Source organism: Diceros bicornis, chromosome 7 (genome assembly GCF_020826845.1).
Source record: "Diceros bicornis minor isolate mBicDic1 chromosome 7, mDicBic1.mat.cur, whole genome shotgun sequence".
Taxonomy (NCBI): Eukaryota; Metazoa; Chordata; class Mammalia; order Perissodactyla; family Rhinocerotidae; genus Diceros; species Diceros bicornis.
The window spans coordinates 51,999,146-52,014,802 of NC_080746.1; positions in this window are offsets into that span (position 1 = coordinate 51,999,146).

Below are 15,657 nucleotides of genomic sequence, written 5' to 3' on the forward strand. Positions count from 1 at the left end.
GTTCAGGTGTACAGTCTAAAGTCACACTTTTAAAAATCCTAGGTAAACCAATGTGTCATTTGCTGGTTCTTCTTGGTCAAGGGAAGGAGAAGGAAAAATAATTAAGTTACCTGGGTGTTTGGACTTCAATGTTCAGACGGCTAATTGTTAAAGGCAGGAGACTGATCACTGAGGGGCAGGAGCTCTGCTTTAGTACATCAAAACCCCTGTTTGTTGCAGACATGACAAGAGGAGTTATAACTGAAGAGGAGGATTGTATAATTAAGTGTCAAAACATATTTTGAAAAATGGTTTTTAACTCCTCAAGTCTCCCAGCAGGATGAAAAAGAGAAACTCGCTAATAAAGCTGGTTCCGCCTCTCAGGAGGCCACTAAGTTGTTGCGAACGGCAGAGACCTGGGGAGGAGACAGCTGAGCTGTTGGCAGCGTGAGCTTTTCCTTCCATCACATAATAATAGTTAAATGCAATGAGGCCTTACATATGTCAGACACTCCAATGCACGATCTCATTCAATCTTCACCGTCAACTTTTGAAATGTGATTTATTCCCATTTCATAGATGAGAAAACTGAGGTTCAGAGAGATTTAAGTAGGCTGCTATTTCCATCCCCTTCCCCCTACTCTCTGCCTTAACCCATAGCCAGCTACTTCCCACATAGATCCCATAAGTCATGGGGGGTGGAGGGGGTGGGTGCAGAAAGAGACAAAACTGTGAGGACTTCAGTAGATCTGGGTTCAGATCCTGGCCCTCCAGTGGAAGAAGCTTGGGTAATTTAATCCAGCCTCTCTGAGATTTATCTTCCTCATCTGTAGAACAGAAAGTTTGACTGCACTTTCAGTGTTCTTATGAAAATTCAATGAAATAATATACATGAGTGCTGGGCATATAGTTAAGTACTCAAAAAGCGGTATTGAATTCTCATTACTAATTTAAACTGGTAGCTTCCCTTATTTTTCCTGACAGTGAATGACAAACTTTTCATTTCTTCTAGTGGAATGAAAGGCTTCACCCCCTTTAGTGGGGTCTCAGTCTTCGGTCAGCAGGAGACGGTGGCTGCGGCTGAGCCTGAGCAATATTAAGGCCTGAGCCTGGGCTGGGAGTTAGCTGGACCTGGGTGTGGGCCCTGCCTTTGCCACTTGGTAGCTGTGGGACATGGGCCAAGTTCTTTTACCTTCAAAACTTCAGTTTTCTCAAATCATTAAGTGGAGCTAATAACTACTCCACAGGATGGTGGCAAAGATCAAATGAGATAACACACTTTAGTAAGAAATTGAGGGAAAGTGTGAGGCCTAATGAAAGTTCTTCTCTGAAGACAGGATTTTACCCCCTTGAGAGAATGGATGGCAGTAGTTCTCAAGCTTTTGAGAGTCACAAACACTTTGCAAACCCAGTGACAGTCATGGACTCCCCACCACACATACACAATGCACATAAGGCATATGTATACAATTTCAAAAGTTGGTGTATACAGTTTCAAGGGTACACAATTTCAAGGGTTGATGACCTACCCATAACTCTCCAAGAGAACTCTTGATTTGGCTCTGCTTCCCTCTCCTTCAACCCCTTCTTCAGCCACGAAGGGTGGGGACCGGATAGTTCCCACTGTGACCACTGATGTTTATTTTGGGGAGCTGCTGAGATGCAACAGGAAGGTAGACAGAGCAAGCACAGGCATGCGCCAAGCTAACTGCCAGAGACCGGGAGCTCCAGAGTAACACTGAGCCCTAACCCACCCTTACAAACCACTCTTCCCTCCAACATCTCCTTCAGGGATGTTGCACCAAAAGAAGAGAGGACCAAGGAAGGGCTGGAGGCCAATGAGAGACTCGTCCACTAGGCCTCCGGAACACGTACTGGAACTAATGCACCGAACGGAAAGGAAGTAGAGTTCTGGTGGACATAGGAAGAACTTAAGCCATGAGCGCCTCCCAGTTGAAAACTGTGCCTTCCTCTTGCATGTGTGTGCATCACCAATGTCCCGCACAAAGGTGCACAGGGTCAGTGCATGGAGGGATGACCTTCTAATGAGATGGAAAAGTCTGAGGATGTAGACCAGATTCAAGTGTTAGAGAAGAGTTGAACAACACATCCTTTGAGTCATATTGAGGTCCCAAAACTTGTTCTAAGAGCCAGCTTTGTCAAAATTACCTGAGCCATTTGTTTAAAAAAAAAAAAAAAACATCTTGCTGGATCCCGGATGCACTGAATCAGAAGTTGCTGGATGGAACCCAAGAGAGATAGTGTGTTTGTGTGTGTGTGTGTGTGTGTGTGTGTGTGTTTTGTGCTGTATCTTTCCTAAGTAATTCTTATAGCCTGGCTTGGGCACCACTTCTCCTCTTCCTTTGTGAGTAGAGTAGGATCATAAAGGGTTTATCTTGTAGCGTGATTGATCTAGGTTCAAGTCCTGCCTCAGCCACTTAACAGCTGTGTGATGTTGGGCAGGTTACTTGAGGTAACTAAGCTGCAGTGACCTCATGGAGGTACACAATGGAGGTAAAGACACAGATGACCTCGGGGCATTGTGAGGGTTCAGTAGGATCCTGCACAGAAAGCGCCCAGCCCAGTGCTTGGCACTAACTAAGCTTTCAGTAAGGGTTAGGGGTTGCAAGTGATGGCAGAGCTGGCAGTAGAGAATTGTTAAGACATTCACAGTAACCACAGGCCATCAGCAAAGCAGGAGCTCGTAATACCTATTTCAAAGATGAGAAAACTGATGCTCACCATGGCCTTAAGGCTCGGTGGTGGAGCCAGGCCGTGAACCCAGACATGCTGGCTGGCTCAACAGCCCACACTCCTGGCCAGTGGTATTTGGTTTCCCAGTAGAAACAGCTTGTTGGTGTCTGGCATGGAAATAGGACCACAACACACGCAGGACATAGCTCAGACTGTTCTGGAGTGTGAGTTGGATCAGACATGGGGGGAGGAGGAATTATTTTTCATGAAGGAACCCCCTTCCCCCTTGTGGGCCTTGGAATGGACTCGGCTGCTCATGTTAAGTGGCATACTGACACCACTTGGCGTAGGCAGATAGCTTCATTAGATGAAGGGTCAAATGCAATAAAATGCTTGGAGGCTTTTAAAAAAACATTAGAAACATTTACCATGACATTATTGACAATCTGGTTAATAAGCCGCCTGGACTAGAGTAATTCTGCTGGGATCAGCAGCTTTTGCTCTCGTCTTGCCTTCCCCTCCTCCTCCTCTTGTGCTCCCAAAGTATTTGGTTGGTGCCTCCTACGGGCTGGTTATTACTCTGCCTTGTATTGGGAGTAATTGCTTCCAGGTTAAAGACTTTTTCAAGGGCAGGAAGTAGTTCTTTTCTATCTCTGCATGTCCAATACTTAGCACATGTACTGGCAATTGATAGCACTAAATAATGAATTGACATAATAACTATTTCTTTAAAAAGCTTACCTTTTTAACATGGCTCTACAAATATTTTGGTTCCTTCCATTCTTACCTTCTCTTCTTATTTTCTTCCTCCTTTCCACTCTCACTCCATAGGATCCATTTCCGCTCTCTGGCTCTCCCTAACAAAACAGGCTAATGTAAGAATTCACAAAGTGAGTAAACTTTTACAGTTGTCTGCCTCCTCTGACATCCTCTCTGACTTGTCCTTTCCCCTCCATCCGTACTGTCCCTGACTTGGCTCAGACCCTCATCCTGTTTCCTGTTTTCCTTCTTCCTGTGGTCTGAGTAAGCTTCCTTAAAGCATATCTGAATCTGTTTGAATCCTGCTCAGTTATTGGGTGATTACCCCATCCCCACTCCCTGGAAGGCAGAGGACATATGTATTAGCAAAGGCACTCTCCTGTTACACGGAAGACTTAGGCTCATCCCTTTGGCCATGAAACAGTAAGCATTTTTAGAGATAATTTTAAATTCAAATGTAGTACTAAGCTGGCAATAATTTAATTCACTGTGATAGTGAGCATGCATGCGTCTCTCTGGGCGTCCCTGTTCTCACAGGTATGATGGGGGTAAAAATAGTGCCAACATCCCAAGGCTGTCCTGAGGATTAAAGGTGATAAAACCATCACTAAAGAGAGCCGTGTGTCTTTCTAAGGGAAGCAGTTCTAGATTTCTCAGGCTTCCATATTCATCATGCTGCCTCTTGGCTGGTGGCTTGTTGAAAAAGCAACATTTAATTCACAGAACCTATATTGAGTGTCTAGGGGACAAAGCACTGTACTAGGCACTGTAAGTGAGAGGTGACAATGAATGCTGCCTGCCCTCCAGCTGCTCACTGTCAGTTAAAGGGAGAAAGCACAAACTTACAAAACTCTAATGGAAAGTGCAGAGTGATCATTGCTTTGGGAGCAGAAATGAGGGGTCATCTTAGAAAGAGCCAGTCCAGATTGCGTTGTTGTTCATAAATGTTCACTCTCCTATCCTAGAAGAGGATTATACTTCCCCACTCCATTGATAGCAGACGTACTCATGTGACTTATTTGGCCAAGGAAATATTAGTGGAAGTGAATGTGCCACTTCAGAGTAAAAGCTCTAAGATCCAACCTGTGGTTCATCACAATCTATTTTCCCTTTTGCCCTGATAACTGGCCACTGACCTGCAGTGGCTGTATAGGATGAGTGAGGGGACTCATTCTATATAGGACTTTTATATAGTCAGCCACTGAGATATCGGGGTCATCTGTTACTGCGTCATAACCTAGCCTCATTTGACAGACACAAAGTAAAAGACAAAAGAATTCTAAAGTGGAAAAAACCATTGAAACAAAGACTTGAAGGCAGATAAATATAGGTGTCCCATGGAATAAAGTTTTGCAGACTGAGTATATACTGGAAACATAGTGGGTAACTAAATTGCACGTGGGCAAGAACGCATACACAAGGATTTTTGTGAGGAGCCATGTAGTCACTTGAGCCGAGAGTAATAGAACAGGAATCCTTCCCATAAGCCATAGAAAAGCATAGCCAGTGACCTTGTAATTGATCCACCAGCCAGAAGAGCTGAGAAGGCTGCAAACTATGAAGTGTGTAAACATTATTGGCTTTGAAATTATTGGCAGGGTAGTTCATATGAACCCACAGCAGCAGAACCCAGCTTAAAACCTCAGCCCAAAGCTATTTATGGGCATGCCCACAGTAGTTTAATTACTCTGTATCAAGTATCATGTATCAAAATACCCTTCAAGATTATAACAGGTTTAATTAAATGCACAGTGAAATCCACTTAAGATGAGCTAATTGGGTAGAACCTGATTTTCCTTCCCGCTGCGTCTGACAGACGTGAGGACATCCCGGGGAAAGAGCAGCACATAAAGGGATGTCAAAAGGAGGCAGGGGTCAGAAGCTGGCACCTTAGGAGCTACAGCAGGACTCAGGTTTCCCAAAGGCAGGAATGTAGAGCTGGGAGAGCCTGAGTACAAGCCCAATGACAGCTGTCCTCTCCCACTCTAGAGGGGACATTATTCCCAATCTACTCCCACCCCCACTCCTACTCAACTCAGTAAATGGCAACTCCGACCTTCTGTTACTCAAGCCAAAGACACTGGACTCACCCTTGACTCCTCTTTCTTTACCTCACACCCCACATCTGCTTCATTAACCAATCCCATCAGCCTGGTGTTCAGAATACAGAACATTTCTGAACATCCCTCACCACTCTACACTTCTGCCCTGGTTCAAGCCACCATGATATTTCACCTCCATGACTGACATGGCCTCCCAGGCAGTCTCCTGGGCCTCTGGCCCCCACAATCTATTCTCAACCCAGCAGCCAGAGTATATAAGTCAGATCATGTCTCTCCTCTACCCAAGGACCTCCAAGCCTCACAACTCACTAAAGGAAAATCCAATGAAGGTCCTTACCATGACTTACAAGGCTCTGTATTGTTTCCTCCATACACAAAGCAAATTCTAAAATGGGACGCAGGTTCTGTTGTATGAGCTGCTTCACATTCAACTTCCCTAGCTGAGACAAGTCCTAGATTTTGGACAAATACTGCTCTGAACTAGGCTGCTACCTGACACAGACATGGAAATGAGAGTTTTTGCTTTCAGTGAGTTTCCAGTTTTGCTGGGAAGAGAGACACATAAACTAGATATTAGAAAACAATGTGACCGCTGGCAAGGTAGAGATAAGCATCAAGTTTCAGGGGAGTGCCAAGAAGCACCTAATTTAACCTGTGGATAAATCAGTTTCCATAGCCATCAGTTTTATTTCAAGTTGATCCTCTTACCACTAATATTCATTATGAACTAGAGAAAAAAACTAATAGATTTGTTTATTTTTCAGTTAATTCATGACTAAGGTATAATATATGTCAGACATTTCAGGATCATACTGTCTACATCGGCCACATTGCATTTCTAATTCAATAATTCTAACCCATCTACATGTGCCAAGAATACATGATGGGGGAACAGATAGTCTCTTCAACAAATGGTGTTGAGAAAACCGGACATCCACTTGCAAAAGAATGAAATTAGACTCTTATCTCACACCATACACAAAAATCAACTCAAAATGGATTAAAGACTTAAACATAAGACCTGAAATCATAAAACTCCTAGAATAAATCATAGGGAAAAATCTCCTGACACTGGCCTTGGCAATGATTTTTTGGATGTGACACCAAAAACTCAGGCAACAAAAGCAAAAATAAATAAGTGGTACTACATCAAATTAAAAAGCTTCTGTACAGCAAAGGAAACATCAACAAAATGAAAAGGCAATGTATGGTTTGGGAGAAAATATTTGCAAACCATATATCTGATAAGAAGTTAGTATCCAAAGAATTCATACAACTCAGTAGCAAATAAAACAACCTGATTAAAAAATGGGCAAAGGACCTAAGTAGACATTTTTCTAAAGAAGATATATAGATGGCCAACAGGTACATGAAAAGGTGCTCAACATCACTAATTGTCAGGAAAATGCAAATCAAACCGTAATGAAATATCACATCACACCTTTTAGAATGGCTATTGTCAACAAAACAAGAAATAACAAGTATTGGTGAGGATGTGGAGAAAAGGGAATCCTTGTGCACTGTTGGTGGGAACGTGTATTGGTACAGCCACTATGGAAACCAGTATGAAGTTTCCTCAAAAAACTAAAAGTAGAACTACCATATGCTCCAGCAATCCCTCTTCTGGATATATACCCAAATGAAGTGAAATCAGTACTTCAAAGGGATATCTGTACTCCCATGTTCATTGTAGCATTATTCAGAAAAAGGAGATCCTACCATTTGCAACAACATGGACGAACCTGGAGAACATTATGCTAAGTGTAATGAACCAGACACAGAAAGAATAAAACTACACAATCTCACTTATGTGTGGAGTCTAAAAAAGTCAAATATAAAGAAGCAGAGAGTTGAATTGTGGTTACCAGGGGCAGGGAGGTGGGGGAAGCGGGGAGATGTTTGTCAAAGGGTACAAAGTTGCAGTTCTATCTGATGAATAAGCCTAGAGATCGAATGTACAGCATAACGACTATAGTTAATAATACTGTACTGAGTCGTGGAAATTTACTAAGAGAGTGGATTTCAGGTACTCTCACCACACACACACACACACACAAAATAATATTAATAACTATGTAATGAGAAAGATATGTTAATTAGCTTGACTGTAGTAATCATTTCACTATGTATATGTGTATCAAATCATTACATTGTACATCTTAAATATATACAAATTTTATTTAAAAAAATAATAAAAAGAAAAGTAAAACAAAACAAAAACAAAAAAGAGCAAGGGCAAAGTGTTGTGGCCCAAACAACAGGATGGAAATGCCCAGCTGTCCAAGTGTCCTGATACATCTCTCCTATAACAAAGCCTTGAGGTGTCCAGCCAGAGAGTTGGGCAGGCTGTGCCACCAGCTCCACAGTTCAGATGTTCCCTGGACTGCAGAAGAGGGAAATGTGCCAGCCAAAGCAAAATTCCATGAAGCCACTTATCCCAGAAACACTTACAAGGGGACACCGACCGCACTGTGGCCCATATAAAGGGTTGGCCTTGGCACCTGCCACATAATAGATACTCACTAAGTAGCTCAGAGCTGGACAAAGACGGGCTCCCTTCCCAGACTCCAGTTCTTCCCCAAAGGAGATGGAAGAGTCATGGCCTGCATCAGCGTCACTTCATTCAACATCATACAAAAATGTATAAATGGGGAAAGAAAAAAAAAGGCAATCCACAGTCCAGCTGTCGCTGCTGTGTCCCTGACTGACAAGGACCTGTGGACGCCGGCATGGAGATAAAACAAAAGAACAGCAGGACTCTGCTTCCTCCCTTGAAGCCATGCAAATGGCAGACCAGCCCTCATCACAGCCCTTGGGAATCAGAGGCATGATGAAAGTGGTGGTTTTGTCATCATATGTTTTTTGAGCTTCTGCATAGTTTGTCATTAATTATAAATCTGTAAAGTTTAGTAGAGATACAAAAATGCTCACACACACAGCAAAGGGAGGGGAAATTTTTTTTAAAAGCTTCTGATTCAGCAAACATGTCTTGAGCACATGCCATGTGTCAGATGTCTTGCTGGGCACTTTTAAGTGTGAAACTAGAGAACCACATCAAACCAAAGCACTTTGGAGTTAAAGGGGGCACTATGAATAATTATGTCTGGATAATTGGCACAGACCAGGACTGTCCTGGGCAAACCAGAGATACGGTCACCTGGTCGTATCTCAGTCACGATCTTCAGCAACCCTGGACGATAAGCAATTCTTCCTCCCATTTACCAGTGGAGGTCCTGAGGCTCTGAGAATTTGAGATGTCCAAGGTCACACATTTGAATCTAGGACTTTCTCTCTAAAAGCTTACGCTGGCTCCATCTTACATGGCAAAAGTAACCATAATACAATACAGTAGTGACAAAAGTTCGATGTGAGATGACAGAAAGAGAGGAAATATAATTCACAGGAAAAATCAAAAAGAACATGCTAGAGGAAGCGCCATTTCTATCTACTCCTGAGAGAGGGTTAGGATTCAGACTCACGGAAGTAGAGGCTGCACTTTCTAAGGGAGGGAGAATAAGAGAAAAAGAAGAGAGATTGGGCAGGAGCTGGACCTACCAGGTAAAGCAAGTCCCTGCCATCCACGATGGCCAGATGAGAGGAGTCAAATCTTAGAATTCAAGTGACCTTCAACTTTTTCCCCGATTCTCACACTTAGAAGCAGGATAGGCTATATAATTTGCAAGGACCAGTGTAAAATGAAAATGCAGGGCCTTTTGTTCAAAAAGTATTAAGAATTTCAAGATAATGACAGCAGACCATTAAACTGAACTTGGGGATCTTATGAGCATGGAGCCCTGTGCAGCTGAATAGACCACATGCCCTTGAAGCTGGCCCTACATAGAAGGCTTGTTTGCCTAAGTTCTCACTGAAAGAGAAACAGCCTGAGAGGCCCTCTTTGGTCAAGGCAGCAGAGCAGCTAGGAGAGGAACACCTGTCCTCTGCCTCGAAGAGGTCTGGAATTCCAGAGACAGCCTTGATTGTCATTTTGGAAATGTCTTTTCCCAAGGACCCATTCTTCTTTCCAACCTTCACAAGTGAAAGGATCTTCACAGCACAGTTTTTCTGGTTCTTTCCCCCTTGTGTCCTTTCACTCAGTTCACTCCCACTGTGGGGTGATGTATCTTTGGGATGCAGTTATCATCCTGGGATGTGTGGCTTCAAAAAGGTCTTTTCACGAGTACTTCTTGCTCCCTTCTTCCCTCTCTTTCCTTAAAAAGAGGCTGCCAGAAATTTGCATATGGCATCAAGAAAGAAATAGGGGCAGGAATCTGTCATTAATGACAGGTTGGCTCTGCCTCCGATCCCAAATGTCTGGGGTGGACTCAGAGGATTCTCTCTGGGTCCCAGCATACGAGTCAAATGGTATGGAATAGGCCAGTGCCACTCTGCGCCATACCTCCCTGGAAGAGAAATTCAGATTTGCCGAGGAGCCCATCTGCAGTACCTGGCATTCAAGGCCTTCTGTGAGCCAGCCCCTGCCCACCTGTCCTTGCTTCTCTCCTGCCACTGCCTAAGACGGACCTCAGGAACCAGCCAAATATTTTATTCCCAAGTGTTCGCTATGCTTTGGGCCTCATGACTTTCCTCTTGCTGTGTCCTCTTCTGGAAGTGCCTCACCTACATTGATGGCCAGATCCCGTTTCTCTCTCAAGGCCTGATTCAAACATTTCTACCTGAGTCTTATCTGAACTCTCAACTGAAGCAATAACCTGTATTGACGGTCCGATTTAAACACTTCCACATCTTTCCTGAGCGCTCTTCTGAATTCTCTCAGTATTTTCTCTAGAATCCTCTTCCTTTATAATGTCATGGGCACATGCCTCTGTCAGTTGGTACTTTCTGTTACAAATGACTGATAACTTCAACTCACACAATTGTCACCAATAAAGGAAATATACTGGCCTGTAGCTTGGGTTAGGACAATCTCTTGGCTCTCCTTCCTCTGTGTTGGTTCCACTTTCAGCCCGCTTCCCTCATAGTGGCCAGTTGGTTGCGGAAGCTCCAAGCTTCATATTCTTACTTCCAGTACTAGTGGAAGCTAGGGTCCCCTCTAGCACCCTCACCCCCAAGACCTAAGATTTATATTTTCTCTCTGGCAAGAATTGGCTCAGGTCCCCACCCCTGAATCGATTGCTGGGATGATTTCTCTGTCCCTGTAGCTGGAGGTGGAGCTCATCCAAACAGCATGGCCCATGAGTAGGAAAGGATGATGTTCTCTTGCCTAACAAAAAGGATGGAGGCTGGTCAACAATAAGTAACCTATCTCCCTGACAGATTATAAGCTCCTTGGGATAGAGAGCATGCCTCTCATCTTTTATTCATTCATTTCACTCAGCAAATATCTAAAGGGCCCCTAGTATGGTCCAGGCACTTTGGTAAGCACGTGGGATTTTAAAAATGTTAGACATAGTCTCAATATTAAAGAACTGAAAGTTCATCCATTCAATCAAAAACTATTTGTTGAACATTTACTCTGCAGCCAGGCAGTGTGCTAAGCATTGAAAATGCAGCAGTTAGCATAACGCACACCATCCCTGCCTTCATAGCCATTATAATGGAGACACCAAACAAAAACTACAAATAAGCAAACAGACACTTGTGTAGTATTATGATCAAGCAAAATCCAGGGCAGTTTGGGACCACAGAAAAAGTCATGTGACCCAGGTTTTTGCATGGGAAGAGGGTGGGATGTTGGAACCAGAAAGACTTCCTGGAAGAGGTACCATCTGCACTGAATCATGGGCGATTTGAGGTAATTTCCAGAGTATCTTATTCAGTGTCTGGCATGGGACAGGTTTTCAATAAATGATTGATGAATGAATGCATTAATATAAAAAATGCCAAAGCCTTTCCTTCAGGGAGGACAACAGAATTAATTAAGCTCTAATCACAATGATCTACCCCAATGGAGGGGCGAGTTGTTGCTTGAAAACTCTGCAAAACGCTTATTTTTGATTTAAAAATGCATCATGATCCTTGTGCATCCTAATATTTTGCCTAAGCTAATATTGAAAGGAGTTTGCGTTCCATGTCCTCACAGGAGCTGGTAAGAAGCAGCCAGAAGTAATTTAAATGAAAGGAAAAAATCAATCTTGGCCTGAAAGTGACATGAGTAATAGATGATGTGGATAGATCATTTGGGATTAGCTGAAAGTTAACTGTATTCAGGGGAAAATCCCCAAAAAGCTTAATGAATTGCCTGATCTTGCCTCAGCTATAAAATTAGAATAATATAGTCTTTATAGGGTTGTAGGAATTACAGATTAATGAATGCAAAGCATTCAGCTCTGGCCTGAGGCTTAATATTTGCTCAAAATATCATATCTCCTATTGCTATTGTTAATATTGTTGCTTTTGTTGTTGATACAGTTCCCAAAATGTGTTGTATTAACCCTTCCCTTCATGCCTTTATCCATGGTGGTCCTTCATCTGGAGCTCTTTTTACCACCAGGTTAATGCCTATTCATCCTTCAAGTGGCATTGCCTCCGTGAAGCCTTCTCTCACCATCCCCTCCCCAGGCTGGTGAGATGCCCCCTCTGAGCCACATTTGGACACAAGCACTGATCACACCGGGCTCTTACTGCCTGTGCACGTGTCTGTCTCTCTCACTGGCCTGGCACTTCCTCCAGGGCAGGTACTGGATATATTTTTTTAATCTTTGTCTCCAATGATAACACACAGCCTATGCTCTACACGTTTGCTGAGTGAATGAAAGAAACTACAGAAAATTGTGTATTCATAAAATATTAGAAGCAGAAGAGACCTCAGAGGTCACTTCATTCAATTCATTTTAATTATAGGGAAGGAGAAGCAATGACTTGCCCAGGGTCACACCTCAGGAAAGCGGACAGAGCTGGAATTAAAACATGGGTACCCCTGGGTGCCAGACACCCAATCCAGGGCTCTCTCTACTGCATCACGCTTGGTCCTGAGCCTCAGAAAGAAATGCGGAGGATTTGAATTCATTGGGCCAAGCCTAGTGTAGCATTTCTCCAAGTATAATCTGCTGAACACTAGCTCTGGGATAAAATGATTATGTAGACAAATAAGTTTTGGAAAAGTTCTATATCTCATCCTCCTGGAGAGTCTCAGTGCACTTCAACTCACTAAAGGCATTCAGTGAAGAACCCTGTCTGACTTTGTTTAATCCAATTTGACCATAGAATCCCTCTTCCTTATTGTTTTCTTTGTCTGTTTTTGTTTTTTGTTTTATTTTGACTTTTTCTTGATATATATTAGCATCCCATGGAACAATATTTTGAGAAATGTTGACCAAGCAGAGGTGACCCTGGATGAATTATGATTTTCCATTGTCATGGAATATTACATCTGGAGACCTTAGGGAATATCTACTCCTACTCTCTTATTTTACAGATGGGGAAACTGAGATCCAGGAAGGCAAAATGGCATTCCCTGCATTGCACAGTACAAATAGTGTTATATCCACTATTTGATTTGGTCAAAAAGTGGTCTATTAACATCACGTGGCCTAAAACTCTCCCCAGACTGATAGAGGCTTAAACGATGACAGTTTAAGGAGCTCAGTTTTAGGGCTGGGCTGGGTGGAAGCTCTGATGTCTGCTGCCTGAGGGAGAAGTCGCTCTGGTAGGTGTCTGAGAGTCAAGTTCCTTCCCTCTCCCCCTGCCCCACTGACCTACTGTTCTGAGCCATGTTGCTGCTGTTCATTAGGATATAACTCCCCAGGTTGACAGAGTGCCTTACCCCCGGTGACTTCTGATTGCTTTTTTCATAGTATCAGGTTCATCCTCTTGACAATTCCTCAGACCATTCTTGACAGATGGGGAAAAAAGGATTAAATAAAGAAGGTCAAAGCCCTGCCTAACTATGGTGTCACGTTTAGTCAGAAAAGGAAGTGGCACAAAATCTTGGTGTCTTGGAGCCAAGTTTAAAACTCCTTTCCAGTCTCTTCTACTCCTGTTCCCTGATCACATCAGCTTCCTCTTTATTTGTTCCCTAACCAGAATCAGGTGTGCCCTTTCCAGACTCTGTACTTACCCTTGACTGCTGTGCCCTTTCCTCTTCCCAGCTTGTCAAAGCCCTATCCGTATTTCAAGACCTAATTTAAAAAGCTTCTCCTCTGTTCAACTTCACCCTGGCCATGAACTTGGCAGCTCACCTGCCTCCAGGTTGGGATTGATCATATCTTGACTAACATCTTAAAACTTCTGTTCACATCTAAGTCTTACCCTCACAACTAGTTTCTGGGTGCCAGATCTTGTTTTATTCTCTGCATCCTCTCTAAAGCAATGCCTTGGAATTCAGTAGATCTCAAACACTTTGAGCCTTTGAAGCAGAAAGATGGAATAGAATTCCAAGTAGGGCACTGGCTAGTCATTACCTCTCGGAGTCACCGTTTCTTCAAAGGTAAAGTGGAGACGACCTTGCACAGCCTGCAGGGTTGTTATGATGACCAAATGAGACAACAGGGGTAAGTGTTTTGCAAACAGCATCAGAACACACTCAGCAGTTGAAGACTGATAGCAGACCAGAATTAGAATCACACCCAGGCAGCACCTTCATACACACACATGCACACAGCACATCACATACTCTACCCTGCCACCGCCCTGTAGCACTTATCATTCTCCAAAATCTCTGGAGAACCATGTACTTCTCTCCGTTCTAACACTATGCCATAAGCCCAAATGCACTTACCTACCTTCTTTACCTTAAATACCACTTCCTTCAAGGAGTCTTTGATCACGGGTGTCAGAATTGACCTGTCATTCTGATAGTATCTTGTCCTCTATTTTTGCAATTTTAATTATGCTTAACTAGTCAACAGTTTATGGGTCTGTCATCCACCTTGGATTATGTCTTTGCACCTCCAATGTTTACAGCACGGTGACTAGCCCACTGTCAACACTCAGTATAAGACTGATGAATGAATGAATAAATGAATGCATTTGTTTTTTATTTTAAGAAAAAATCCACAACTCTTTACAAAATAAATCTCATTTAAAATGCTTTTCCCAAAATAATAGATTTTTTTAAACCCACTTCATGGTTAAAAGAAAGTCGATAAATGCTTGCAGACTCTTGTAAATATATAAATACTCTACGAATGCTTGTAGGTCTCTTCTTGGTTGAGTATTTAGCATATCTTCCATGCTTCCATATCCATATTTGGATACAGATGTGCCATAACATCCCTTTATTTGGAGATCAGAGATCCCCAAACCCTAATAGTCTGAGTTGTACTCTCAAATCTACAGATAAGACAAAAAAGCCTCTGGATTTTTCAACCAGCTGCCTCACAGTTCAAGCTTCAGGCTTTGCATTGTACTCTGTGAAGTGAAAGGGAGCTAACATTTATGGAGCCAGTGCTGGTACCATCCACTGTGCTTTGAGGGAGGAAGCAGTTTGCTGAACAACTCTCAGGTGTCAGGCCCTGGTCCAGGCATTTTCATATACATGATCTGATTTAATCTTACCATAATTCTGCAGGGTAGTCATTATCCTATTTTCCAGACAGGAAATAGAAGGCTGAAAGTTCACAGGGCAATTGAGAGGCTGACCCAGCATTTGAATCCAGGGCCAACTGTTTCCAAAATCCTTGTCTTGTCCCTCAAACCACTTAACTTCTGATGTCAGGAATTCCATTTTTGTGCAATAGCACCTTCTGTGACAGCACTAGACAGATGAGGCTGTGTTATACGTACACCCACACACAGCTGCAGCCGCCCTTACCTGTGATACATCAACAGCACTGCCCATCCCTGGATCACAGGCGTCCGTTTCTCATTCATAATTGAGAATTACCTTTCATGTTTTTCCCACCATAGTAAAACTGCTCTATATTTATTTTATTGTTATTATCATTTTTATCATCCTAACGATGATTCAGTCTATACCAAGTGTCTCTGATGAAACACGCAGGCGATGAAAAATCCTTAGGTGGGTTGGCACGCTTCAAGTTGTTAGTGTATTATTCATTAGGGTATTAATATTGCATGGACTGTATTTTTATATGCAATTTAAAGAACAGGTAGCTTAAAATGGGAACAAGACAATATTATCAGATCAATCAGAAGCTTGGGCTTTCACTCAGAGCTTTTAAATGATCATGACCATCTGCTGGGTGAGAGAATGTGTTGTCAGAAATGGGATGCATCTGCACTGGCTATTTTCAGGAGAGGA